The sequence below is a fragment of the Sapajus apella genome, unplaced genomic scaffold (assembly GCF_009761245.1).
Source record: "Sapajus apella isolate SASKATOON/1434 unplaced genomic scaffold, GSC_monkey_1.0 scaffold31, whole genome shotgun sequence".
Lineage (NCBI taxonomy): Eukaryota > Metazoa > Chordata > Mammalia > Primates > Cebidae > Sapajus > Sapajus apella.
Genome location: NW_022436971.1, coordinates 20,300,835 through 20,328,447, shown reverse-complemented (window position 1 = coordinate 20,328,447; position 27,613 = coordinate 20,300,835). Strand labels below are relative to the sequence as shown.

At 35.2% G+C, this 27,613-nt stretch overlaps 1 long non-coding RNA gene across 1 annotated transcript; it reads right to left on the bottom strand.

Moving 5' to 3' along the window:
* Nucleotides 1-279: 279 nt before the first annotated feature.
* Nucleotides 280-27,613, bottom strand: LOC116562078. Its single transcript, XR_004273755.1, has 3 exons — nucleotides 27,395-27,613; nucleotides 16,874-16,935; nucleotides 280-1,050 (listed from the first exon to the last, which is right to left on the bottom strand). It is a non-coding gene; the product is annotated as an uncharacterized LOC116562078 (long non-coding RNA).

The window sequence follows — 27,613 nt, the reverse complement described above, 5'->3', positions numbered from 1 at the left end:
AACAATGAGAACACATGGACACAGGGAGGTGAACATCACACACCAGGGGCACTATGGGAAGTATAGCAGGGGGTTGGGGGATTAGGGAGGGCTAACATTAGGAGAAACACCTAATGTAGATAATGGGGGGATGGATGCAGCAAACCATTATGATCTGTGTATACCTTTGTAACAACCCTGCAAGTTCTGCACATGTACCCCCGGACTTAAAGTATAGCAGTAAAAAAACCCTATAATTTAAAAAAATCATACTAGCAAAAAATCCATAATGAAATATTGACGGATTAAACCCAATAATATATAAAAATTATAATATGCTATGACCAAGTATAGTTTTTTTCTCAGCAATGTAAAGTTGATTTAACTTTATACTAACATCTCTACAAGCTGAAAAATCACTTGGCAAAAATTTTACACTTAGTGAGCACAAAGAATTGTGTTGTCAATTCAGACTCATATTGATCAGAAATCTAATACAGTATCAAGCTTAATTAATAACATCAAGAATATGAGCAATCAAACCAGGAATAGTACCAAAACACAGAGTATAGTTTCACAGATCCCATATTCTCTTTTCTGACATGTGATGTCAGGACTGAGTTGATGGAGTCTCTCTGGAGCATTTTGTTTTTACTTAGGGGGCAAATATTTCATAGATAAAATATGGAAACCATGAACCAAGAGAGAAAAAAATAGATAAATCAGACTTTATCAAAACTGTTTAAATTCTTATCATTGAAAAGATTATTTCCTCACTGGGTAGAGATAATTTTTCTTATGAATCGTTTTTTTTGTACATTTCTGTTTTGTACCACAGGGTTCTGCATGGGTTACAGAATATCCTTCAGGGACAGGTGCCTCATAACAATGCCTTTGATTCTGGGTGTGTCTCATAAGCAGTTCTAAGCCAGGGTCATTCTGTGAAGAGTGTTCCACAGCTATGGACTCTCCTCAAGCTGATATCATTAATCTATGTATGCAAAGGTTCAGTTATCACAGGATGGATATTGGGCTGAGTCCCCTGTCTTCCGTGATTGCTTCAAATTGGTCCTACAAGAAATCAGGTAAAAAATAGATCACAGCTGAGCTCATGTTTACCTTTGTTCTCTCTAAACCACCATCCATGATAAAACAAACAAACAAACAAAAACTCTCAGGAAACCGTGAGTAAAAGAAAATGTCTTCAGGCTATCGAGGGATATACATGAAAAACCTTCAGATGCCAATATCCATGATGATGAAAGGCGGAATCCTTTACCCTTAAGGTCAGGAACAATGCTCGCCTGGCCTTTCTCACCACTCCTGGTCCACATGTCACTGGGAAATCGGTCAAGTGAAATAAAGAAAAGGCACATTGATTGGAGAAGAAAAGTGAAGCTTTCTGTTTCACAGTCAATACGATAATTGCTTTTTTTTTCAACTCTTAGCTAATCCCTACAAAAAACTCCTGGAACTAACAACTGAGTTTAACAAGGTTTCAGAATATTAACAACAACATAAAGGATGAATTGCATTTTTACATACAAACAATAAACAAATAGAACTTGAAATAAAATATTTGGAATAGCATCAGAAAAAAAGTTAACATTTAGAGAATATTTGCAGAAATTTATACAAAAGCTTTACAAGAAAATTAGAAAACATTGCTGCAAAATTTAAGAAGCCCAAAAAAATTACCTTTGGCCCTTAAAAATAAATCGTCATGTATCTTAAACCTAAATGTAAAAGCAAAAATCTATATAACTTCTGGAAGAAAACAGGAGACCAGCTTTTTATTTTTACTTAGAGGGAATGAATATTTCACAGGTAAAATCTGAAAAACATGGATCAAGAAAAAAAATAGAAAAATTTGACTTTATCAAAAATGCCTGAAGATTTGATATTCAAAAAACATCATGTAAAAATGAAAATGAAAGCCGCAGAACAGGAAAACATATTCACAATACTGTACTTGACAATGAATTAACAGCCAGAATATAAAGAACTCTTACAACACAATAAGAAGGCAGCAATCCAACTTAAAATTGGGCAAAGGAGGTCAGTCGCGGTGGCTCACTCCTGTAATCCCAGCCCTTTGGGAAGCCAAGGCGAGCGGATCACTTGAGGTCAGGAGCTCAGGACCAATTGGCTAGCATGGTGAAACATTATCTCTGCCGAAAACACAAAAATTAGCCAGGTGTGGTGGTGCATGCCTGTAATCCCAGCTACTCAGGAGACTGAGGCAGGAGAATCACTTGAACCAGGAGACAGAGGTTGCAGTGAGCTGATATTGCTCCACTGTACTCCAGCTTGGGTGCAGAACAACACACTGTCTCAAAAAAAATAAAAAATAAAAAAATGGGCAAAAGAACTGAACAGATATTCATCAAAGGAGAGATATTCTCAACTTAATTAGTTAGCAAAGAAATGAAAGATATCACCACATTGAGATTCCACTCACTACCTGCCATAGCCATAGAAGGGCTAAACTTGGAAAGCCTGACAACACAAAGTACCAGTTGGAAACTCTCATTAATCACTGTTTACAGTGTTAAATGGTGTAACTACTTTGGAAAACACTGTGCCAGTGTCTTCTAAAGTAACCTGTACACTTTCTATAAGACGCTGCAATTTCGCTTCTAGGTATTTACCAGGAAAAGTTGAAAATGCTCCACCACAAAGACTTGTACGTGCATGTTCCTAATAACTTTATTCATAAAACAAGAGTAGAAATAACCCAAATGCTTATCACCAGGTGAATGAATGAATGAATTGCAGTCCATGTACAAAATACAATAGTAAGAAATAAGAAGAAACACACGCCTGCAATCCCAACACTTTGGGAGGCCTAGGCAAGTGGGTCACTTGAAGTCAGTAGTTCAAGACCACCCTGGCCAACATGGTGAAACCCCGTTTCTACTAAAAATACAAAAATTAGTGGGGCGTAGTGGCTCCCGCCTTAACCTCAACTACCAGGGAGGTTGAGGAGGGAGAACCACTTGCAACTGAGAGGCAGAGATTACAGTGAGGCAGGATTGCACCACTGCATTCCATGCAATCCAGCCTGGGTGACAGAGGGAGACTTTGTCTCAAAGAAGAAAAACAATGAAAGAGACGCACTATTGGTATGGGCAGCACTACACGTAAGTCTCAAAAGCATTACTCTGTGCAATAGGAGTCAGACACAAAAGAGTAATGAAATAATTTTATTCACAGGAAATTTCCAACTTCACAAGGCAATCTACGATGACAGAAAGCATTAGCCCTGGGTCTTCAATGATTAGCACTTCAGTAGAATTGGTGACTTGGTAGGGTAGAGCACAGTTAAAGACTCCAGATTCACTTGTTTCAGTATATTTTTGTGACTTTGGCTGTGTGCAATATTTCAGTTCATAAAATAAAGCTGGAAAGATAATTCTGAATGAGTTGAAAGAGGATCTTGAATTTAACAATGGCACGTGTTTATTCTCGATGTGATTGGCATTATTGGTTTTAGAAGAAGGGAAACACTTTGTGGACGTTTGCAACCAATTTTTTTATATTCACAATCACATTACTGTATTATAACCCATATAAGGAGTCCATTTCTCATAATGTTTTTCATGTTTAATCAATAACAAATATGTCCATTAGTATTTTTCATAGCACCCAAATTGTACTGGTAAAACATCAGAATAAAATTATAGGAGAGTTTTCAGGGGTATGTGTAACACAAATACTCATAGATGCTAGACATAAGATAGGTCCCAAACCTGACCCAGCTGGTAAGGTAAGATAAAATCAATTGCTTGAGTGAATTTGTGTTAATAATCATATCCCTTATATATTAAAGGGTGTTCAATTAAATGACTGTCATGGTGTTTTTTCCCATGAATTAACTTAAACACTAACTCAGTACATTCTGTATGCAAGATACTATAGTTAGCCCTGTTTTATAAGACTTGACATTAACTGCTTCATGGAAATAATGTTTGAACTTCTCAGGATATATTACTATTCTTTTCTGAGATAAAATGTGCTCTTTGGGACATGTTCAGTGTATGAAAAATACTTAAATATTCATTAATTTCCTTCTGTCTACCATGTCATAGTAGACAACTTAAACCTCAGTACGATTACGTTGAAAATTTTTTCAGACTAGGAATGTGCATTATCGAAAAGAATAAAATAAACAGAGTAGGCAAAATGATCTATTTTCGGAGGTGTAGCAATGGAAAACTCCATTCTTCCCACACTTTACACCAAATATTATAAATATGATTCTCTTTCCTCTTTAAATCAGCCAGGAAGCGTTCTGTCACCATGGCTATTCTCTCTCTATTCCATTTAGATGTCATTCAATTATAAATAGTTAAGGTAAAAATACACAAAAAGGGTTGTTCGACAGCGATTTTAACTCTACATTTATGGGAAGTATAATCACATGCGCATGTAAATATAAATTTAGAAACATCTCTGCCAACGTGACCTAAATACATATTAAAGCATCTCATTTCTACATTGTCAACATAGTAATATAGCTTATGAAAAGGTTTTAAACCTTACTGATCTTTCCTTGAAATAAATATGAAGCAAACATTATATTATTAAACTCATTAATTCCAAAAATCATCCTGTCTCTATGGGCCATTGCCCTGAAATTCTCCAGCTGTTACCCCAAGGAAGCATATTTGCATAACAAGGTGACACTTAGGAACCCACCACAAAATGTTAGCAGTATTAGTGCAACCAGCAACATGGCAGCCATTATCTCAGGGTTGGTACATTTTCTGTTGTTGTCGTTCATTCCAGGTAATTTCTCCCTGTGGCGTAATAGAAAAACTCAGTATTTCAATAAACCTGATCTTCTTGCCAAATGAAATCCTTTGTTTCTCAAATGGTGCTTACTCAGTGGTTAAACTATAGGAAATTCAGTCTTTAGCAGAAAAATAAACTCTGAGAGGATAATTCAAGTTTGATGTTCTCATTGGCTTCTTTGCAATTTCTGAGGAGACCTACTCACCCACTGAGGCACGGCATCAAAATGAGAGCACTGTGAGGGCAGTCAAGAACCCCACAGCTGAAGAATGGCAGGAGGAGACTCTTATTTCCTAGGTGGGGTATCCCCTTCTTTCTCAATGGCATTCATCAAAACACTGCCTTCTCCAAATTGTGGCTTATCCTTGACGCATCTCTCCTGGTCAGGGCTCACCATCTGGTGTAGCTCATCTATCTTTTTTGTGTTGCCTTTAGCTCCTTCTTCCTTTCCTCTATTTTCCTCTCTGTGATTATTTTATACTTAAAACATCATTTTCATTTCTCACTTTTCTGCTAAAATAACTAACGTCAAGTACCAAATGGTCTATAATGTTAGATCTGGCCAATGTAAACTACCCAAAACCCAGGCTTACTAAATCAGTTGTTAGAAATCACACCAATTCATCTCCTTCTGGGCCAAAGTGCTTCCTCAAACCATTTAAATCTATTTTTAGTTCCACAATAAGCTTTTGCACTTAGTTTATATTACTAAATCATATTTGATATTTTAAGAATGTATTAATCTTTTATGTCACACCATTCAAATTTCTACTAAATAATCAGTAATTCAATGTCAAGAAATATTGCTTGAATAAGTGATCTGATCCTCTGGTTTTTGAATCTAAGTTTTACTGGCTCTCAAATCGATTTACTTGCTTTTATGTAAGTCAGGCAGTCACCCGAATGGGCTTCAGTATTTAGGCATGTAAACGTGAGGACTCAGTGGATGTCCTATTGTATCTGGTAATTTTATAAAGTGCTAAAATATAAGACACCCTCTAGTAAAGCCACATAGTACTTATTTGTACCATTATCAGTCATTTAAGGAAGTATCTGTGATATCCAAAACAAGGAATATAGGAAAACATAGGTACTTGTTTATGGATAATTTTTGTTGTTCTCCATACCAAACATAGTGAGACAAAATATTATTATATATACAATATATGACATATCATATATATAGAGAGATGATATATATCATATATGCTATATCATATATATCAGAAGATAGGCTCTGGATCTGCCAACCTTTGTAAATAACTTTATCAAACATAGTTCAATGCAAGAATCTGACACACACTGGATATTCTTCATGAAAAAAAGTGTTTTAAAACATAATTTGGGCAGACTTGAGCAATTGAAATGAAAAAGATATCAGCTGAATGACTTGTTTTGCAAGGGTATTCAATCTTTTGGCTTCTCTGGGCCACATTGGAAAAACAATTGTCTTGGGCCACACAAGAGACGGTCTAAGGACAATTAGCCTCATTTTAAAGATCTAGGGACATAGAGGAATGATAAAATTCTGAGTTGGAAAGCAGCTGAGCAAACCAAAAGCCATTCCAAGTTCAGTGTTGTTTTCAGATTAATCAATTTCTGGTAGTGTTGTCATGCCAGTGCATATCCATTTCTCCATTTGTGTAAGCCCAGTTTATGTCAGAACAAACAAGAACTATGAAAAGTAAGAATGGCATGATCATCAAGTTTCATTGAAAGAACACAGTTATGTTTGTTGGAGTTCATCTGGTATCCTCCTCATATTCCTTACTGTGGTGACAGTCTTCAGCTTCTGGGCCACAGGGCTGGCTAGCTACATGCAGAAAACTGAGACTGGACCCCTTCTTTCCACATGATACAAAAATTAACTCAAGATGGATTAAAGACTTAAATGTAAAACCCAAAACCATAAAAACCCTAGAAGAAAACCTAGGCAATATCATTCAGGACATAGGCGTGGGCAAAAACTTTATGACAAAAAAGCCAAAAGCAATTGTAATGAAAGTGAAAATCTACAAATGGCATTTAATTAAACATAAGAGCTTCTGCACAGCAAAAAAAAAAAAAAAAAAACTATCATCAGAGTGAACAGACAACCTACAGAATAGCAGAAAATAGACCATTTGACAGAGGTCTAATATCCAGAATCTACAAGGAACTTAAACAAACCTACAAGAAAAAAAATCCATCACAAACTGGGCAACGGATATGAACAGACACATATCAAAATAAGACATTTTTGTAGCCAAGAAAAATTTTAAAATCTCAACATTACTGATCATTAGAGAAATTCAAATAAAAATCACACTGAGATACCATCTCATGGCCGCCAGAATGGTGATTACTAAAAAGTCAAGAAACAATAGCTGCTGACAAGGATGTGGAGGAATAGGAACGCTTTTACATTGCTGGTGGTAATATAAACTAGTTCTACCATTCTGGAAGACAAGACAGTGTGGTGATTCCTCAAGGATGTAGAACCAGAGATACCATTTGACACAGTAATCTCATTACTGGGTCAATTTTATATACCCAAAAGGATATAAATCATCCTACTACAAAGAGACATGAACATGTATGTTTACTGCAGCATTATTTACAATAGCAAAGACACGGGGCCAACACAAATGCCCATCAATGATGGACTGGATAAAGAAAATGTGGCACATATACCAAATGGAATACTATGCAGCCATTAAAAAGAATGAGCTCATGTCCTTTGCAGGGACATGGATGAAGCTGGAAGCCATCATCCTCAGCTAACTAATACTGGAACAAAAACCAAACACCAGACGTACTTACTCATAAGTGGGAGTTGAACAATGAGAACACATGGACACAGGGAGTGGAACAACACAATCTGGGGTAAGTGGGTGGTGGGTAGAGAGAAGGACAGCACCAGGATAAATAAATAATGCATGCAGGGCGTAAAGCCTAGATGACAGGCTGATAGGTGCAGCAAACCACCATGGCACACATATACCTATGTAACAAACCTACACATTCTGTATTTGTCTCCTGGAACTTAAAGTAACATTAAAAAAAAAAAGAAAAGAAAAAGAAAAAAAGAACTACCAGAGGTTGGGTAATTTATAAAGAAAAGAGGTTTAACTGACTTACAGATCCACAGGCTGTATAAGAGGCATGGCTGGGGAGGTCATGTAAGTCAGGAAACTTACAATCATGGCAGAAGGGTGAAGGAGAAGAAAGCACGTCTTGACATGGTGGCAGGAGAGAGACAGAGCAAAGTGGGAAATGCCACACACTTTCAAGCAAGCAGATCTCCTGAGAACTCACTCACTACTGTGAGAACAGCAAGGGAACAATCTACCCAATGATCCAATTACTTCCCACCCCGTCCCTCCTGCAACATTGGGGATTACAATTTCACATGAGATTTGTGTGGGGACACGGTGCCAAACAGTATCAATTTCTATAGAGTAGTCCATAATGTTACATTGTTTCACAAGTGTCAGCATTCTGTACAGCGCTATTAAAAAATGAGACTCATGAGAGGATTTCCTTTTTAAGGCTGAATAGTAAGTATCCCATTGTGTCTATATGCCACACTTTCTTTTTATTCATTCATTTATGGACACTTAGGTTAATTCAGTATCTTGGCTGTTGTGAGTAATGGTGCAATGAGCATGAGAGTGTAGATATTTCTTTGACATATTGATTTTGTTTTCTTGAATATATACCCAAAAGTGGGAATGCTGGATCATATGGGAGTTTTATGCTTTTAATTTCTTAAGGGACCCCCATGCTGTTTCCAATAGTGGCTGAGATAATTTACATTCCAACCAATAGGGCACAAAGATTTCCTTTTCTCCACATTCTTGCCAGTGCTTGTTATCTTCCATCTTTTTGGTAATAGCCATTCTAATAGGCATGACTCATCTGCAGCAACATGATGAGCCTTGAGGACATTGAATTAAGTGAAATAAGTCAGGCGCAGAAGACAAATACTGCATGATGTCACTTATATGTGTTCTCTGAGACAGTCAAATTCACACAAGCAGAGAGTACATGGTAGTTACCTGAGGCTGGGGGTAGTGAAGAGCTGGAGTAAGGGGATATTGATCAGAGACTATACAATCTTAGTAATATAGGAGAAATAAGTTCAGAAGATCAATTGTACCACAAGGTGACTAGGGTTAATAACAATGTGTAATATACCTGAAAATTGCTAAGAGAGTAGATTTTTGGTGTTTTCATCACAAAATAAACATATGTACAAATAATGCACACTAGTTCCTTTGATTTAGACATTTCATAAGGTATACATGTACTAAAGCATTATGTTACATATCACAGACACTCAATTTTTATTTTAAAAAAGCAAGCTCAGTATTTTTTTCTAGACAAACTGGTTGCAAAAGTCTTTCCATGAAGCCATAGTGTGGGTCGAGGGAGAGGTCCGAATGTGGCAGAAGTATGCAGTAAGTCTGGAAATCGATGAGAAACCAGGATGACTCAAGTCTACTAATCTATTTCAGTTCTAAAAGTTTGCATAGATTAAATATCCACACTGAAATCAAGCAATTATTTATTTAGCCCTCCCACCTTCATGATATCAGGTGGATTTTGACTGAGGCAACTGAGGATTTATTCTGAGACTTGTAGGTAATATTGTCCTCGTTGGGATTAGGGAAGTTATTTCAATAGCAATATTGTGAGCGTCTTTTAGGACCTCCAGAGGATGAATACCACAGTGCTTCTGAGGGCACTGCTTTTCCACTCACAGATGTACTTCTCACCAGCTTTGTGAAAGAAATGCTGCCTGTATCCTCTCTGGGCCACAGTTACCAGATGCCTTCATGCAATCTCACCTATTTCCTGAAGGCGTTGTGTTTATTACTCCACAATAAAGCAAGGATATCTGATGTGTCAACCTCCAAAAATTTGTCACCTTAGAGTCTAGATTTCAACCAACAACTGAGAACAAACTGAGAACATGCCTAGATGTTTGAGCTTGCATATTAAAACTCTTATCTCTAATAAAAACATCTTTGTTTATAAATTGGCCTAATCTGAACTCATATTTCTTGTTCACTGGCATAGAACACTTGGAGCCCACTGGTATACATGTTCCTCAAGTTCCTCTGTGTGTGTGTGTGTGTGTGTGTGTGTGTGTGTGTGTCCATTTTACCCACAAGGAAACACTGGTATTGATATAATGTAATATTTTATGACAGAAGGAGGAAGAGTTTTTGGTGTTAACTTTCTTTCTTTCTTGGTCAGAGATTGTGTATATGTGCTAGGGTCATGCTGAGATCTGACAGTATTTGCAAAATATGGGAACAAAAGAGAGAAGAAAAGGGTATTGCAAAAAGAGAATTGTTATAGTTTTTATGATAATTACTCTAGGTGAGGTCCTTAATGAAACCTCTGAGTAATATAAGAGAGGCTTCATTAGACAGAGAAAGAGAGCTGGCTTCCACTAGCACGGGATAAACGTTGAGAGTAGATGTTAAGGGTCCTCTGAACTGTCTAAACCTATTGAATTCAGCCTGTACAGTTTTCAGTTTCCCACCTGTTTTTATTCAATGCCTAGAGTTGCATACACATGGCATAAAGATGTTGTGAAATCAACCTCTCTTGTCGTGAAGCACCCAACTCGCTCACCATGTTTGTGGAATGAGTGTTGGACAAGTTGATCTCTAAACTCCACAAACACACTATTATATATGCAAAAAATGAAGCATAAAGACTCAAAATTATATGACACTTAAACAAAAATCTACTCCTTTGAAGTCTTTGTTTAGGTAAGAGCATTTCATTTATCTGTTTTGAAAGTATTTATTTACCACTTATCGCTTATAATGAAATGTATGTAACATGCTGTTTTATCCATTATTTTTAAAGGCCTGTGGAACTATATCTATTGTATCTCAGAACACTAGAAAAACATAGAGCAGCAAAAGAATTTTAGTAAAAAACAATTCAATTAGAAGCAGATGAATAAAACATGGTAGTGCCACATAGATGCAAATCACCAAGTGCAGCTGATACAGCCTTCAATTGATCATATCTATCAAGAGTTCTCAGAGAAGGTAAAGTGGGATCTAAAATTCATATTTGCTTAACAGCTTTGCTTTATATTTTTGCAAGCTCCCTTATGTCAAAATGCCATGTTAAAGATATGCATTTTTTTATTACATTTCAGAAATCACCATACAAATGTTTGCCTTTTATTGAAATATGAATTGTTTTAATATACTTCTGAAGCTTAGATAAAATTGCTTTAAAGTATTGGAAAATATAATTTTAACATTGTTGTACAATACTTAAAAATAAAATCTTCTATCACCTCCTTCACTTACCTCCCTTCCTCACTCCATGGCCTTATGAGACATTCTGCTCCATATGATGAGTTAATTTTCTGTAGGGGAAATATCATTTATCTACAGGAGAATCTCTTGCTTATTTCAAATGTAGCATTAAGAAACTTAGTATTAAATAATGAGTTGTAAGCTTAGAATCTGAAGACAAACTGGAATCTAGATGTATAAAGAATGATCACTATATTTAGGAAGTCTAATTTCAGCAAAATCAAGGAATATTTAGTTAAAAGATACAGTTCTCCCAGAGACAGGATATAAACAACAAATCTTTCCTAATAGAGACCCCACATGCTATGTGATGGTCACATAATTAATCTTTGAGACTCCTAAAAAACTTAGAGAGATATTTTGAGGATTTAAAAGACATATTTAACGAAGAGTACTATTGTAATTAAAGGTTGGCACTTTATGTAATCAAAATATTCTAGCTTAAAATAGATTTGAGAATTAAAATTAAAAAAAATAAAGTTCCCCACTTCTCTCCTATTGTGTTCTGACATGATTAACAAACCAGTATTTCCTTTCATAACATCACATGAAGACTATTTGACTTAGAACAGTTTTTCCTTATTATTCCTCATATATTCATTATTTGAAAATGGCATTTTAATATTTTTCTTAAGACATCTTCCATTCAATAATGCCTGATAGCTTGATAATATAAATCAAATATTTCACAATTATATTTTGTTCTATTTTGGTAATAAAAATGTAGAAGAAAATCAAGAATAGCATTGTTGTGTTAGAAGGAGGTTTATGTTTACTAAATCAGTACTATTTTTCTTTTGGAGAAAATATAGTGCTGTCTATATTCGGCTAAAAATTAAAATATCAAAACTATAAAATAGGACATCACCATCAATTTAAAAAGTATTAGTAAATTTCAGGTGACAATAGTGAATATTTGTGTTAAAAATTACAAAGAAAGTTATTTGTAAGAAGGTCTAACAGTTAAGTGGTTAACCAGATGCACTTCAGGAAGCTGTATGAAATGGATTTGATGGGTCTATATTATTTATAATGTAAAAAATAGACACTTTCGGAAATACAAGGCCAGTATGTTAACAAAATACAGTGTGATGTTTCCTAAAGTGTTCTGACTTTCTTCCAAGAAGGAATCTGCATGTGTGGTACACCTGCATGTGTGGTACAGCAGCATGTCTGGTACACCTGCATGTATGCAGCTAAGCATGTGTGATGTAGCTGCATTTGTGCACAGCTGCATGTGTGGTATAGCTGTTGCCACCTCAGGCGTTTGTGTCTGCTCATACTACAAAGCTGAGGAAGCAAGATTTAAATAGACAAAGCACCATGTTAAAAATAAAAGTCAGCACATTTGAAAAATAAATATATAAAATGAGCTCAAAATGCTCTTAATCCTAAATGAACAAATTCCAATGTCACCGACTTTTCTTTTTGGCTTAATTTTTCTTAAATAAAACACCTGCACCGCATAAGTTCTGTCATGCCCATTTAACTATTATGGTATTATTTTCTGACGAAAAATATACAGAATATATTGAGTACTTAATATGCGCTAAATGCTATTTTAAGCATTTTATATTGTACTATCTCATTTAATCCTCTCTCTCAGAATTAGACAACATCATCTTCATGTTACAGAATAGGAAATATTGTTTGGAGATATTAATATTTTTTTCTAAATTCACAGAGTAAATAGTAAGCATGGAAGTCAAATTTTAGGGTCTCTGACTTCAGGTCTTCCGGTTCCAGTTTTTTAAGCATTATATTATGATCTCTTTTTCCTCAATGACTCCATTAATCTCACAATACTGCATGAGTGAAATGTTCAATGCACTCTTTTAGCTTGTTTTGTGGTACCACAGCAAAATACCTGACACTGGGTAATTTATGATGAACAGGAATCTTTGGGCTCACTATTGTGGAGCCTGGGAAGTTTAAGATGAAGCTGAACGAAGTTGTGCCAGCATCTGGCAAGGGTAAGAGATAGCAGGAAGGCCAGGCTCATGCTTTTATAACTGCACGAATTCCACAGAGAGGTACCGATGGCTTAGTCACCTCGGAAAGGCCACCTCTTAATGTCATCACAATGGCAATCCGATGTCAGCCTGAGTTTTGGAGGGAGCAAACATTCAAACCACAGTACACACATTTTTATTTTATTTTTAAATTGCAGTAAAATACACATAACATGACAGTTCCCTGGTCCAAGTCCTAGCAATGGGAGTGAGGAATTTTCAAGATGACAGCAGCCTTGCACCACAGAGGCTGCCTGTATCGTCAAGGGAGATCTGGAGCCAGGAATGCAAGGCCATGCCCCATCAAATTCCTGACCTATAGAACATGTCAAAGACAATACATTATTTCTGTGGCAAGTGTGGTGTAGCTGCATAGATGATATAGCTGCATGTGTGGTATAGCCGTATGTGTGGTACAGCTTTCCACCTTCATGGAATGTGACTAACAGCCAAGGAGCAGCGAAATCAAAATAAATCATCTCATCCCCAGCTCAGCGTCCTCAGAAATTCCCTCAATACCTCCTTTCTGTGGTTTGGTAGCGTGAAACACAGTCACATCATTTAAAGTCACATAATTTTAAAGTGATTTGTTAGATAGCACCAGATACCTTTAAAAATCCATCACAATTGTTTTTTGGTCTCTGTAATAATCATGTGAGATGGTCTAAGGACAATTATCCTCATTTTAAAGATTCAGGGACTTAGAGGAATGATAAAATTCTGAGTTGAAAAGCAGCTGAGCAAACTGAAAACCATCCTAAGTTCAGCGTTGTTTTCACGCTACCGAATTTCTGATAGTGTTGTCATTGCCAGTGCATATCCACTTCTCCGTTTGTGCAACCTCAGGAGTTTATGACAGACAAACAAGAGCTCTTGGAAGTAAGAATGGCATGATCATCAGGCCTCATTAAAAGAGCACAGTGGGCTGGGAGCAATGGCTCACGCCTGTAATCCCAGCACTTTGGGAGGCCAAGGCAGGTGAATCACAAGGTCGGGAGTTCGAGACCAGCCTCACCAACATGGTGAAACCCCCCATCTCTACTAAAAATACAAAAAATTAGCTGGGTATTGGGGTGCGTACCTCTAATCCCAGCTACTCAGGAGACTGAGGCAGAGGGAATCTCTTGGGCCCAGGAGGTGGAGTTTGCAGTGGGCCCAGATTGTGCCACTACACTCCAGTCTGGCCAAAACAAAACAAAAGAGCATAGTGATGGTTGCTCCTGTTCAGCCGGCATCCTCCTCCTATTCCTCACTCTGGTAACGATCTTCAGCTTCTTAGCCACAGGGCTGAATGTATGAGCTAGACTGTAGCCTCCTTCAGTGGACAAACATGGTCTAAGGCTAAGCCTCACTGGAGGTCTTCTAGAGAGTTTTCCAAACTAGAACCAGTGGAGTAGATCTATTTCGTCTTCACTTGTGAGGCTAGAAGGTGAGAAACCACAGTGTCTGCGGCAGTGCTCACTGCCATGCAGTCTTCCACCTTCAGGGAGCATGACCGACAGACAAGCGACAGAAAACTCAAAATAAATCATCTCACTGCCAGGTTCAGAACCTCAGAAATTTCCTCAATACTTCCTTTCTGCAGTTGGTAGCATAAACAAAGAAACCTTGCCTTTGATAGCTTAATCTTTGCTTTCACTTCTAACCAAGATTCTGGAATAAAACAAATAGCTTCTGTATGTAGAAATATTCCCACAAATCAGTCATGGTGAGAAGTGCTTCCATAAATAAAACATCTTTGAACCCTAATGACAACTATGCAAAGAAAGTTTTATTGTTATCTATTAATAGTAACAACAATGCAAAAATAAATATTGTTATACATTTATTTCTATATGTTATTGTTATATATTGTTATATATTCAGGTGCATGTGACTGAAAAGGATGGATTAAGAAGGTTTCCACACAGTTGATAATCAGCTGAACCAGGCTGTAAACACAGATATCTCTGACCTCGATACCCATGACTTGAGTGTAATAATAGCGATCCCAGTTGAATCTGAAACAGATCCACACACTTAAAATACTGAAGTAAAAGAGATGAACTAAATACTAAGCTTTAAAGAATGCTTTGTAAGCAGTGTCCACGTGCAAGTTTTCAAAGAAGATCTGTTGGAGACATTGGTCATGCTTCATGTTCACCAAACACATAAACTCTACAGGATGTCCAGAGAGATTGCTCCGACAACATACCAACCCCAGCATACAAAGCCATGATAACACTAGGAAACAGTTTGGTGCTCTGGAAGCCCTGCATGATCCAAGGCAAAAAGAAAACAGTGAAAATGAAATTGCTGAAGTTCACATGCATTAACGAAATTGGTATTTTTACAACACTCCTCTGTCTTCCAAAATATTTTTAATTTTGTTATATTTTATTACTGTTTATACTTTCTTGAAAGGTTTTACGACCACAGCTCTGCATTCAAGGGAATTAAATTGCCATATTTTTTCTTGTTTTATTTCTTTTATTTTTTTCCAAATATCTGCAATGCTGATGTATTACTAAAACCTCATTTCAGAAAATGTTCGTCAAAAACCAGGATATTGATTGCCAGGCAATAGCAGGAAGTTTGTGAAATAAAGCAGCATGGTGCTGAAGTAGTCATTAAGAAAATGGTGCAGATTTGTTACAGTTCTTTCAGTAAATGGTCCCTTCGAGTTTTGTTACCCATTTTTAGAGAAATCAAATAAACGTAATCATCAAATTTTACCAAATGGGACCAAGCCCTTTTTGAGCTTGGATCGCCTTCACCTTTACTCTCTCCCAGCCTGCAGGCTTTCTTTTCCTTTTCATTTTTTTTCATTCTTCACAAACCAGATATGCCAACGTTTTGTTATTATTTATTATTACTGCATTTGAAAAAAGTTAGAACTGTTTAGAAAGTGCCGGAAAAGGCTTTCAAAGGCCTTCAAGCATTTTGCAAAACCTCTGCTTCCTTAATTCAGAAATCTGTATATTAAGGAAAATTATATGTTTCTGTTTGATTTACATTTAAAACCTTAACCAGCATTTTTGTAGGACCTGTCTGATATATTGAGCTGTGTATTTATTTTCATTGCAAGATTGTTTCATCTTTAAGCATTATTTGCTGACCCAAAGGAAGAGGAAAGAACAGTATGGCTTTTGTCACAGTTGCCGAGCCTGGGCATTTTGAATTTGTTATAGACTACTCCAACTCTGCTTTAAACCTTAATAGACTTATAAACACCAAAGGAAGTCAGGAGATCTAGCATAAGAACTTTAGAAAAATGGAAAGTATTTTAATAGCAAGGAGTTTCTACTGTTTAAAAGTTTACATTAGCAGGAAGCTGTCCATACGAGTCACAATCTTTATTTAGCCAAGGTTACAACTGAGAGTAATTCAAAGAGCGACTTTTGAAGTCACTTATGGTGCATGAAGTAATCTACATCTCCACACCTACTCAGCATGCACAATTGTCACTGCTTGGCTGATAAAATATTCTTATTATACCAAACAGTGTACAAACAGGGATGCTAATACCAATGTTTTCTCATCCCTCATCTCTAGCCAATCACGCATCCTTTAAAACTTGAAAAACATTTTCTGTTATTTTTTCCTAGGATAAACAGAAAATATTTCATCTCAGGTAAAAATGTAAGTGGAGGTCTCTAAATCTCAAAAAAACAGAACAAAACAAAACAAAACAAAACATAAATTCCAACCAGGCAAGCAAAAAATAATTTTAAAAAAAGCTTTTCTGTCTCCTGAGCCATTCTGATTCACCTGTGTACCCAGCAGATGTAAATCCATGAGTGGATTATGATATTGATCCTGACTCTGAGCATCTGTGAATTGATTTTAAGAAAAGTAAATTATATTAACATACATAAAAACTACTCTGAAATCCAAATATTCTATATCTATTATTTAGAATACCGATAGTCTAAATAATAGATGTTTATTATTAGATTTTTTAGAAGACCGATATTCTAAATAATAGTGAAGAAAAATAAATTGCAAGACCATTGTGTGGACTCTCTGAAATCTAAGACAGGAGGTGAAGGGTAAATGCATGCCTGTGCAGGCCTGGGGAAGTAAGCAGAGTGGCTGGGAGGTGGCACCAAGCACAGTGCTCAGTCCAAGCCCCCATAGCCACCCCCGAAGCCTGGTCCTAGCCCATCTAATACAAGTGCACGTGATAGTTAAGCGCTAGTGGAACCTGGTAGTTAACAGTTGATTTTGCCAAATCCCGTTTTTCTTATTCCAAGTCCAGTGTATTGTCCACTACCTACTTCATTCCAAGTTTGGAAAGGAATGTCGCTATGTTGAAATTTACTTTAAGCTTGTCAGATAGAAATCCTCCCATGAGTGCTTGAACCTCTAAGCAGCTTAATCCCTGACAGAATTAAGATGATCTGCACTTAATTTTTCTAGCATGAAGTTAGCAAAATGCTTTCTGGAAAAAAATATCTGGAGCTTTTTCTATTAAAAAGTTTTTAATAGAAAATATGAAAGATTCTGTCAAAAATTATGTGATGCCCTGAGAGGCAAGAGCAATAGTAAGGCTATCAGTGATCCAGTTATTAGCGTTATCAGAGATTTAAAAGTAATCATGATCAAAATGTTCCAGAAAACCACGAAGAATTCCACTAGACCTCTGAGATTATAAAAGAGAAAGAAATGTGTATTCAAAAACTAGAGCATGTCATAAATTGAAAGTAAAAACATGCATATAGGTCTATCAGCATATTTGACTATCCTGATGACAGTTAGTAGAAAATGTCCAAACCAAGTATAGAAAGACAATAAAAAAAGGGAGGAAGAAAACAGGGGTAAAAAAAAGATTAAAGATACATAAGGCTTTGTGAAAAAGCGTAACATTTTGTAATCTTGGAACGTTAGAATATAACAGAATGAAGCAGAAATAATATTTAAAAGCCTTTGCCTGCAAAGAAACAGTAGGACCTATGCTTAACTCCCCACAGAATGAAGAAAGCATAATGACAAAGGAATGACAAATGTAAAGTTCTGAAAGAAAGTAACTGATGATCTGGAATTCTACATCTGGTAAAAATATTCTTCAAAAATGAAGACAAAAAACATTTCCAGAAAAAGAAAAATGAAAGATTTTATTGCGAATAAACCCATGCTAATAAAAACCCTGCAAGGAGACTTTCACTTTTCCTTAGTCTGTGTTCTTCAGTTTCCCATGTCCTATACAAAAAACTGAGGGATAATATCAAGAAAATAATATGAGAATAAGGTGAGAAAAACAACATTTACTTTACTGGCTTGCTGTTGAGAAATGAGCAAGATGACTTAAGTAACACACTGAATTTGATGCTTGGTAGATTCTCAATATATAATAATTACTCACAATAATCACCTGAATGGACACTACATGAGTTCTGAGGAGTCTTAAGTTTTAAAAAGTAAAATTATCTATTTAAATATGTCTTTTTAAAATTGATAAGATATATGGAACATATTCAAAAGATTCTTCACATTTTACTTATTTGAATATTAATTCAATTTTAGACATTTTAATTTTAATATAACAGCATAGAAGATTAATCCAGAGGCATTGCCTATATTTTTAAGGTCTTAATTGGTTACAAATTGACCTTTGCTGAAGAGATAAAAATGTATTTAGAGACTAAATTAAAAAAATACTTTCCACATGAACTCAATATTTTTAGAAAACAAGCATGTTATCCTTAAAACTATTTTGAGAATAACACTGTGGTGAAAAATGCTACCAAAAAAATTGCTTTGCTAATTAAAGCCTATGAAACCAAAAAAAAAAAAAAAAAAAGAAGTATCTTTCTTAATAAAGGTATAAAAATGCATGGTAGAGGGCCAGGTGCATTGGCTCATGCCTATAATCCCAGCACTTTGGTAGACTGAGGTGGGCAGATCATGAGGTCACAAGTTCGAGAACAGCCTGACCAACATAATGAAACTCCATCTCTACGACAAATACGAAAATTAGCCAGGTGTGGCAGCACGGGCCTGTAATTCCAGCTACTCAGGAGGCTGAGGCAGGAGAACCCAGGAGGCAGAGGTTGCAGTGAGCGTAGACGGCATCACTACACTCCAGCCTGGGCAACAGAGTGAGACTCTGCCTCAATAAAAGAAAAATGCTTGATAGAATTAGGGGGTAATTCAAATATGTCAGCAATGATATTAACTATTACAAAGTATAAAATCCTTCAAAAACACAATAATTGATAGACTATATTAAAATAAAAACTTTATACTGCTTTTAGGACACAAATTAAACATAATGACCTCAACAGATTGCAGATAAGAAAATGTAAAGTTTATGTCAGATATTAATCATTAAAAGGAGATATAATTAAGGTAATAGATGAGTAGTCTTGAAGGCAAGAAGAAATTCCTAATGATGAGAAGATATTCCATAAGAAATATATAATAAATTTAAATTTATAGGTAACTAAAGCAAAATTTAAATAACTAAAATCGACGTAAACATAATCACAAGTCAAAGAATATATCATACTGTCTTAGGAGCTAATTTAATAAGTATTCAAAATAATCATTAAGAGTATAGAAAATATAAATGACATGATTCGTAAACTTGATCCGGTTGACATGTAGAGTCTAATAAGACTGCAAACAGAAGTCTTATTAGCAATTACATCATTAGTTATTATTAATAATTAATTACATCATTAATTATTATTAACAATTTAATAATCATTGAGCCATCAAACTATTAAAAAACATAGACAACCTTCATAATCTCAGATTCAGCAATTAATTACTATATTTCACACCAGAAGTACTAACAACAAAAGAAAATTAATAAATTGGACTTTATAAAAATTAAAGATATTTATGTTTAAAGGCACTATCAAGAAATTAAAAACATTCCCATAGAAAGGGTGAAATTATTTACAAATCATATATCTGATAATTGAATTGTATCCAGGACATACAAAGGCCATATACAATTCAGCATAAAAATGAGCAAGCAGTTTGATAGACATTTCTCCAAAAACATGAATCTGCTAATAAGCATATGAAAAGATGCTTGACATCTTCAGTCATCAGAGCAATGCAAATCAAGAGCACCATGACAAACCACCTCACATAATCTAGCAAGACTGTAATAAAAATCACAGACCAAAACCAAGTGTAAGTCTGGGTGTGAGGAAGCTGAAATCGTCATGCACTGCTAAACGGTGCTCTTAGAAAAACACTATGGTAGTTCCTCAAAATACTTAGCACAGAGCTACTATATTACCTAGCCAGCAGTTCCACTGCTAGTTCGAGAAATATGCAAACATATGTCCACACAAATACTTGCACACAGCTAGTGTTAGTATCATTATTCATGAAATCAAGAAGTGAAAACAACCCAAATATCTACTCAAAAGTGAATAAACGAAATACGGTAAATCTATACAGTAGAGTGTCATTTGACAATGAAAAGGACAGCCTGCATGAACCTTGAAAAGATTATGCTAAATGAAAGAAGCCAGACCTAAAACCCCACATGTTGTACGATTCCATTTATATGAAATATCCAAAATAGGCAAATCTTTAAGGATAAATACTTGATTAATGGTTAGCTAGTTTTGCTGGGGGAACAAACGGAAAGTGATTGCCAGAGGTTGTAGAGCCGATGAAATTGTTTTAAATGATATTGTTTTAATGGTTACATAACTGCCTATATTAAATTATTCTATTGTAACTGTAAATAGGCTAATCTCAAAATACATAAATTATATCTCAACATAATTGTTTTTTAAAAGAAAAGTAAAAACTCATATAATAATGTACCTTTAAAATATGAGAGATAAAAAAGGACAGATAAAAAGGAGAAACTGGAAAATCTATCATGCCAGGGGTTTTTATTCATTCTTTCATTAATTGATAGAATGTATGTAGAAAAAAACACTTAGATATAGTAGATTTGAAACAACACAATTAATCGTCTTGGTAAAGTAAATATATACTACACATCTAATGATTGGGAAGTGAATATTCTTCAGAAGCACACAAAGGAAATTTACAAAAAGGGGCTACTTATCAAGGTATAAATCGACATTTTAACGTCACTATTATTCAGTGCACACTCTCTGCTTTCAAATATCTATTTCTAAAACAAATAATCTGATCTTTTAGTGTATATAGAACTCCCATGAATGGCTTTTTGAAACACATTTTTTGGACCCAGCCAAATTTCTGCCTTAGAAAGTGTAAGATGAGGCCCATATTTGCATTTCTAGCAAGTTCTCAGGTGATGCTTATGTTGCTAATCTAGGAGGCAGGTTTTAAGAAACATAGCTCTTAAATATGCACTCACAAATTTAAAAACACACTTCCAAATATCACATATTATGTGTGAAGCAATTGAAATAAAAAATACTTTAAAATACATAATAATAAAAGTGCTACCCACCAAAAAAGCGGGGATACAACTAAGGAGTGTCTTAAGTGTATATTTAAAGCAAACATGCTTATATTGGAAAATAAGAATGGCTAAAAATTAATGAGTCAGGCATCCAGTACAGGAAGTAAGCAAAATAGCCACAGAATAAACTCAAAGATGCAGAGGAAAGGAAGTAATAAGCATGAAAGCAGAGATTCATAAAATAGAAAACAAAGGAATAATTGAGCTCATTCATAGTGCCAGATTGTTTGTTTTTGAAAGTGTAATAAGAAGGATAAACCTCTGGCAATAATGGTCAAAGGGAAAATAAAGAGAAAAGGTGCAAATAGCCAATATTAGAAATGAAAATGGGAATTATCACTGCATGTAATAAGACTAAAATGAAAACAGACTATTATGAAAAAATGTGCCAGTGCATTTTAAAACCTAGAAAACTGGGACAATTTTCTTGAAAAGCATAAATCTCAAAACTGATTCAAGTATTAGAGATAATGCATAATAAAAAACTTTTAGAAAACTACAAGAAAAGCACTTCAATAATCTGGTGAAGGAATTACAGAAGACATATGAAATAATAAAACTTAAAACAAAATTATTAATAATTATATTCAGAAACAATACCTGTTTCTCAGTTTCATCATACCTGTTAAAAAAAAGTTACCAAAAAAAGGATCGATTGCAAAAAATGAAGAAAATAAATTCTAAAGTGTATCATTGAATTCCTAGAAATAAATAGTATAAAGCAAAAAAAAAAAAAATTTTATATATGTGTGTGTGTGTGTGTGTGTGTGTGTGTGTGTGTGTGTGTGTCTTCCAGTAAGGAAAGGAAAAAGAAAAATATATAAAATGTGTGAGAATTAAAAAGCGAAAAAAGAAAATGGTCATTATTCACACATAATATGATTGTTTATGTAGTAGTTCCAAAAACTTCTACAAACAAATCTCTAGAATTAATATTGGAAATTATGCTAGGTTACACACTATAAGATTCATACTTAAAGGTAATAGAATTTTTACACTGAAATAGCAAACATGTCACAAGCTTGGAATTTATAATAGAAAAATATATTTGTAACTAACAATATATTTTAAAAACATATGTGTAAATTTACTCTGGAGAAGCATGAAGCTTTATCTTGAACACGTTAAAGGAAGTCCATATACAGTTATAGGTAAAATAGGTGTATGCATAAACAGCCATAACACGGGAGAGATACCAGTTTTTCCCAAACTGACCTGTGTATTCAACTGCATTCCACAAATACTCTGATTGTTTTTCATTTGCTTTTTTCGAGGGGGGTTGGTTTGTTTGTTTTTGACGGTATCAAGTAAGCTGATTCTAAAACAAAGCTACAGAAGTTAACAGTAGGCAAGATATTTCTCTGGATTTCAAACTCCTTATCCTGGAGTTTAGGAGTTCACGTCTTACAAATCCAAATTATCATTTTTTTTTCCTTGGGGAATGCTGGGCAGCTCTCTGCTTTCTCTGTATTCTCTCTCCATATCTTTCACAGCATTCACTGTGCAATCTCTTGTATAATGGCTGTTTTTGTATCTTTCTTGCCATATCTACTTGATTATGAATGTTTCATGACAAAAGACCACCTGTAATTATCTCTGAATCTTTTATAGAAGACTTGCCCTCACTCACCTGTGTTCAGGAAATGCCTACTGCGTGCTTGGCCTCGTTCTGAGTCTTAGGGACACAAAAGTCTACAAGACATGCAAAGCTTCTCTCTTGGGAACTTAGTTCTAGACGATTTAATGAATAAAGGGATACAGATTTAAACACCAAAGAGGAAAAATTATTTTGCTCTAGAAGATATCACACTAGTAAATGTAATAAAACATATAAAAATTGTGCTGTCTAAAAATATTAACATTAAATATAATTAGAATGTTAAAGCAGAAATTAGCTCAGATATTATTTAAACAGGTAACTTCCATTTTGATGATGAAACAAAGGCTCAGAGAGCTTCAGAGGATTTGTTTTGTTTTAGGGCATTTGACTCTGGATATTTTTTCATTTGGACTAAAATTTATATTTTGGAGGAGTGAACTTAAATGAACCCATTTAACTGGGTATTTTTTCATTTGGACTAAAATGTATTTATTGGAGGAATGAACTTAAATGATCAATACAGTCAGGTAGTCAAATCTTGCATGAAAGGGTTGAATTTCATTATCAGTGTCTGTGGGATGATTGATCTTATTCCCATGTGAGGCTGCAGTGTCGCTTGTGTGCCTGACTGAGAGAAGACCGTCAAACGTGCTCATCAAAGGCTGCTAACAAAAGGCTCTTGCATTATGTTGGAGCAGTTGTACCAGAAAAACAGGAATGCTACAACCTCTTTGAAATAAGTCAAGAAGCAGAAAAAGTGAGGTCTTTCACTAAGCTATATCTAGCCAGGCACGGCCATGTGTACCTGTAGTCCTAGCTACTCGGGAGGCTGAGGCAGGAAGATCAGTTGAGCACAGGAGTTTGAGGCTCTGTGAACGTGCCTGTGAAGAGCCACTGCACTCCAGTCTGGACAACATAGGAAGATCTGTCTATTAAAAATAAGTGTTTAAAAAAATATGTGTCTGAAGAGAGGGTGTGAGAACCAAGTTACATAAAAATGTCCTAATTCAAATGCAATCTGCATGACTGCCTCCGGTCCAAGCAGGGCAGGGAAGACCTCCCTTGTGTTATTCACTAGAGCAGAACCTGAGGCCTTCGTAGATGCATAGTTCCTGCCTAGTCACCACTTAGAGAACTGCATAATTCACCAAGAGGGTGAAATCTGCTCTAACTGGTTTATAAAATTTATCCCATATGCATTTATTTTCCTAAAAATTCCTTGAATATTTGCTCAGATTCTTAAAGCAGATGAAAAAAAACACAAATCATTGTTTGTGCAAAAAAATCATATTTACTGTTAAATTTGGTTTATTATGGCTAGCACTTCTAAGTACAGACATATTTTCTGAATTATCAAAGCACAGTATAGTGCCCTACATATAAAGTTCTTTGCTTTGTAATATTATATGAGAACAGTTAAAGTGTTATTCAAGCAGCTTAGAAGTATAAAAATATAAAGAGAATTTCTCATAATTTCTAAAATCAAGTGTAATAGTTGTTAGTCCTTATCTAAATTGTTACTAAAATGCCTATCTAAAAGTTTTTCATAACGAGCTCAATCATTTTCAAGATTATAATTTATCTCTGAGCATCATATATTAAAACGAGATCCTCAGTACCAAATGTGATCAAGTTTAATTTAAAAATATCTCATTAATTTGCAGTAATGAGATGTAATGAATATTTATGGGAGGTTTTTATCTGTACCTATTAATTTGCCATGATGTGTTACTGATAAACTAGTCCTCTAAGCTGAAACCAAGAGATATCAAAGTGAAAAGCATATAAAATAACGTTCAGTAACCACCACTTGAGATTCCGACATTTGGTGTAAAAGGTAATACGTTTTCTGCAAATGAAAGTTTACTGTATAATGCGCTGAATACACCACAGGGAGTGAAGTCATTTTCTCTGCACACACAGTTTATTACTTTTGAATATCATTTCTCTCCTACTTCACCAATAAGGCAGAACAACAGTGGTTCCCCTGCAGCAGAAACCAATTGTCTTCACTTCTCGATATTAGAAAAAAGGTCATTTGTATTGCAGAAGAAATGAAGTGGCAGATCTGCAAACCACCGGCAAGTTTTGTTGAAGGGTTTGAGGATATACTGGTCCTGGCTCCACACTGGTCTGATATTTTGGCTGAGCGCACTCGGTGGGACCTCGGCTGTGCTCTCCTGCTTGTCACTGTATCACTAATGGTCACTGAGCACATTTCCTTGCACAGTTTCCAATGGTGTCTTCATGTGCCTCAAAGCAGCAAACTATAATGAATTATTTACTCACACTAGTTTATTCCACAGAAAGGTGAATTTAAACATATAGTCATCTGCACATTTTCCTGATTGATGAATCTTGAAGAAAACTCCTTCCTAAAGACTGAAGTCTTAATTCCGGTTATTATCAGTTTAAAACAGACTAGCCTTCAACTTAAGTCAACTTAATCACAGCCCAAATGCAATTTTTATGTCCTAACCAATAATTGTGCCCAGAGTCAGAACGCTCAAAAATCTATAACAAGAAGTTTTAAAACTATGGTCTTCAGGACATAAACATTTTGTGATAATGAGGGACATTTTCACATAAGTCATCAAGACCTGAATTACTGACTGTGAAGCAGGGGTATTTCAGATCATTAATCATGAAGCAAATTAAGAGATCTATATAGTAATTTATTTTTACTTTGGCTTTGGAATAGTATAATCTCTTAGAAGGAACTTGGTATTAATTTTAAAATTATAATAAAGCAGAGTAAAAGCATTTTAATTTTTAATTTTGTAGTATAAATGACCAAAAACTCCTTTAATTTTCGAATAAAAAGACAAAACTATTGATTTAATTTAGATTTCAACAAGTTAAGTAGAAATCTTAAGATTAGCTTAATAACCCATAGAAAGACAAAATTAGGGTACAGAGCACAAAAACCAATAAAGAAAATGGCATGAGGGAGAAAAAAAATCATTCAAAGAGAAGGCAAGACATAAAACAGGAAGAAAATCAACACAAAAAGAAACTTAAAGAATGAAATAAGAGAAACTCATTAAGTAATTACATTGGATAGGAATGGACCAAATCATCCTATTAAAGAAAAAATTTGAGGCCGAGCTTGGTGGCTCACACCTGTAATCCCAGCACTTTGGGAGACCAAGGTGATCAGGCGGATCACCTGAGGTCAGGAGTACAAGGCCAGCCTGGCCAATGTGGTGAAACCCCATCTCTACTAAAAATACAAAAATTAGCCTGGCATGGTGGCACCTGCCTGTGATCCCAGCTACTAGGGAGGCTGAGGCAGGAGAATTGCTTGAACCCAGGAGGCAGAGGATGAAGTGAGTCAAGACCACACCACTGCACTCCAGCCTGAGCAACAGAGCAAGACTCTGTCTCAAATAAAATGTATAAATAAAATAAATACAGGAGAATTTTGGTAGACATACTTAAATCTAAAGAAAAAACAATTAAATTTATGATGTGCAAATGCCAAACATAACAAACAGAAAAACAACCCAAATGAAGCAGCTGTATTATATCAGGCAGCAGAAAATATCAACGGGGTAAAACAGTAATGTTTTCTAATGATAACACTTTCAACAACACAACAAGATTTGATACTAAGCTTGTCTGCACTCTTAAAATAGATCTTCTTATAAGGTAGAAACCATAAGAAAGTAGATAATTTATAGTAGCAATAACACAAAATTTAAAATAAGAATAAACATAAATTTGTAAAATTATTGTGATAGAAACATTAGAATACTGAAAAAAGACAAAAATACATAAAAACAAATGATGAGATTTCTCATATAACATATAAGAATATATGTTAAAGTTATATAAGAAACTGAGATTTACAGTTTCAGAAAGAAAAACAGATACAGATATAATAGCACATAAGAAGTTAAGAAAATACCCTGAAATGTTAAATTTAAATTGGAAATGTGATTGTGTGGTAAGGATCTTTTATTAAAAATAACTCCAGCTCTCTTTGCTGGAAGACCCTAAAAGACATAAACTTCAGAAGCAGTCAGAACCTCTAGTATGTAATCACTATTTCTAAATACAATTTTCCAATAAAGGAACTAAAAAACAATTGGAGAAATTCTAAGACAGAGGACAGAGTTATCCTAGAACGTCTTGTGCCAGAAAACAGCAAGACACAAAAAAGACCAAGGGGGGTATGTTTAAAGCACAGAAGAGTTAGATTAAAGTTGCTTCTATTGGCCAAATATGGGATACATCAACATCAAAAATGAATACTCACTGTAATTTATTATACCACATTGAATCCATAAAAAGCCATGTGTTTATGGCGATGTGAGGCTGGGGTGGGTGGAGAAAGCACATCATTTGACATCGTTATTGGTGACAACTAAATGTTTTTCATGCGCTTTAGGTAGAACTATTATAGTTCACCCCCAGTTCATGAGGAAAATATTTCTCTTTTCAGAATAGAACTAGTCCATAAATGTGGAAGAAGCCA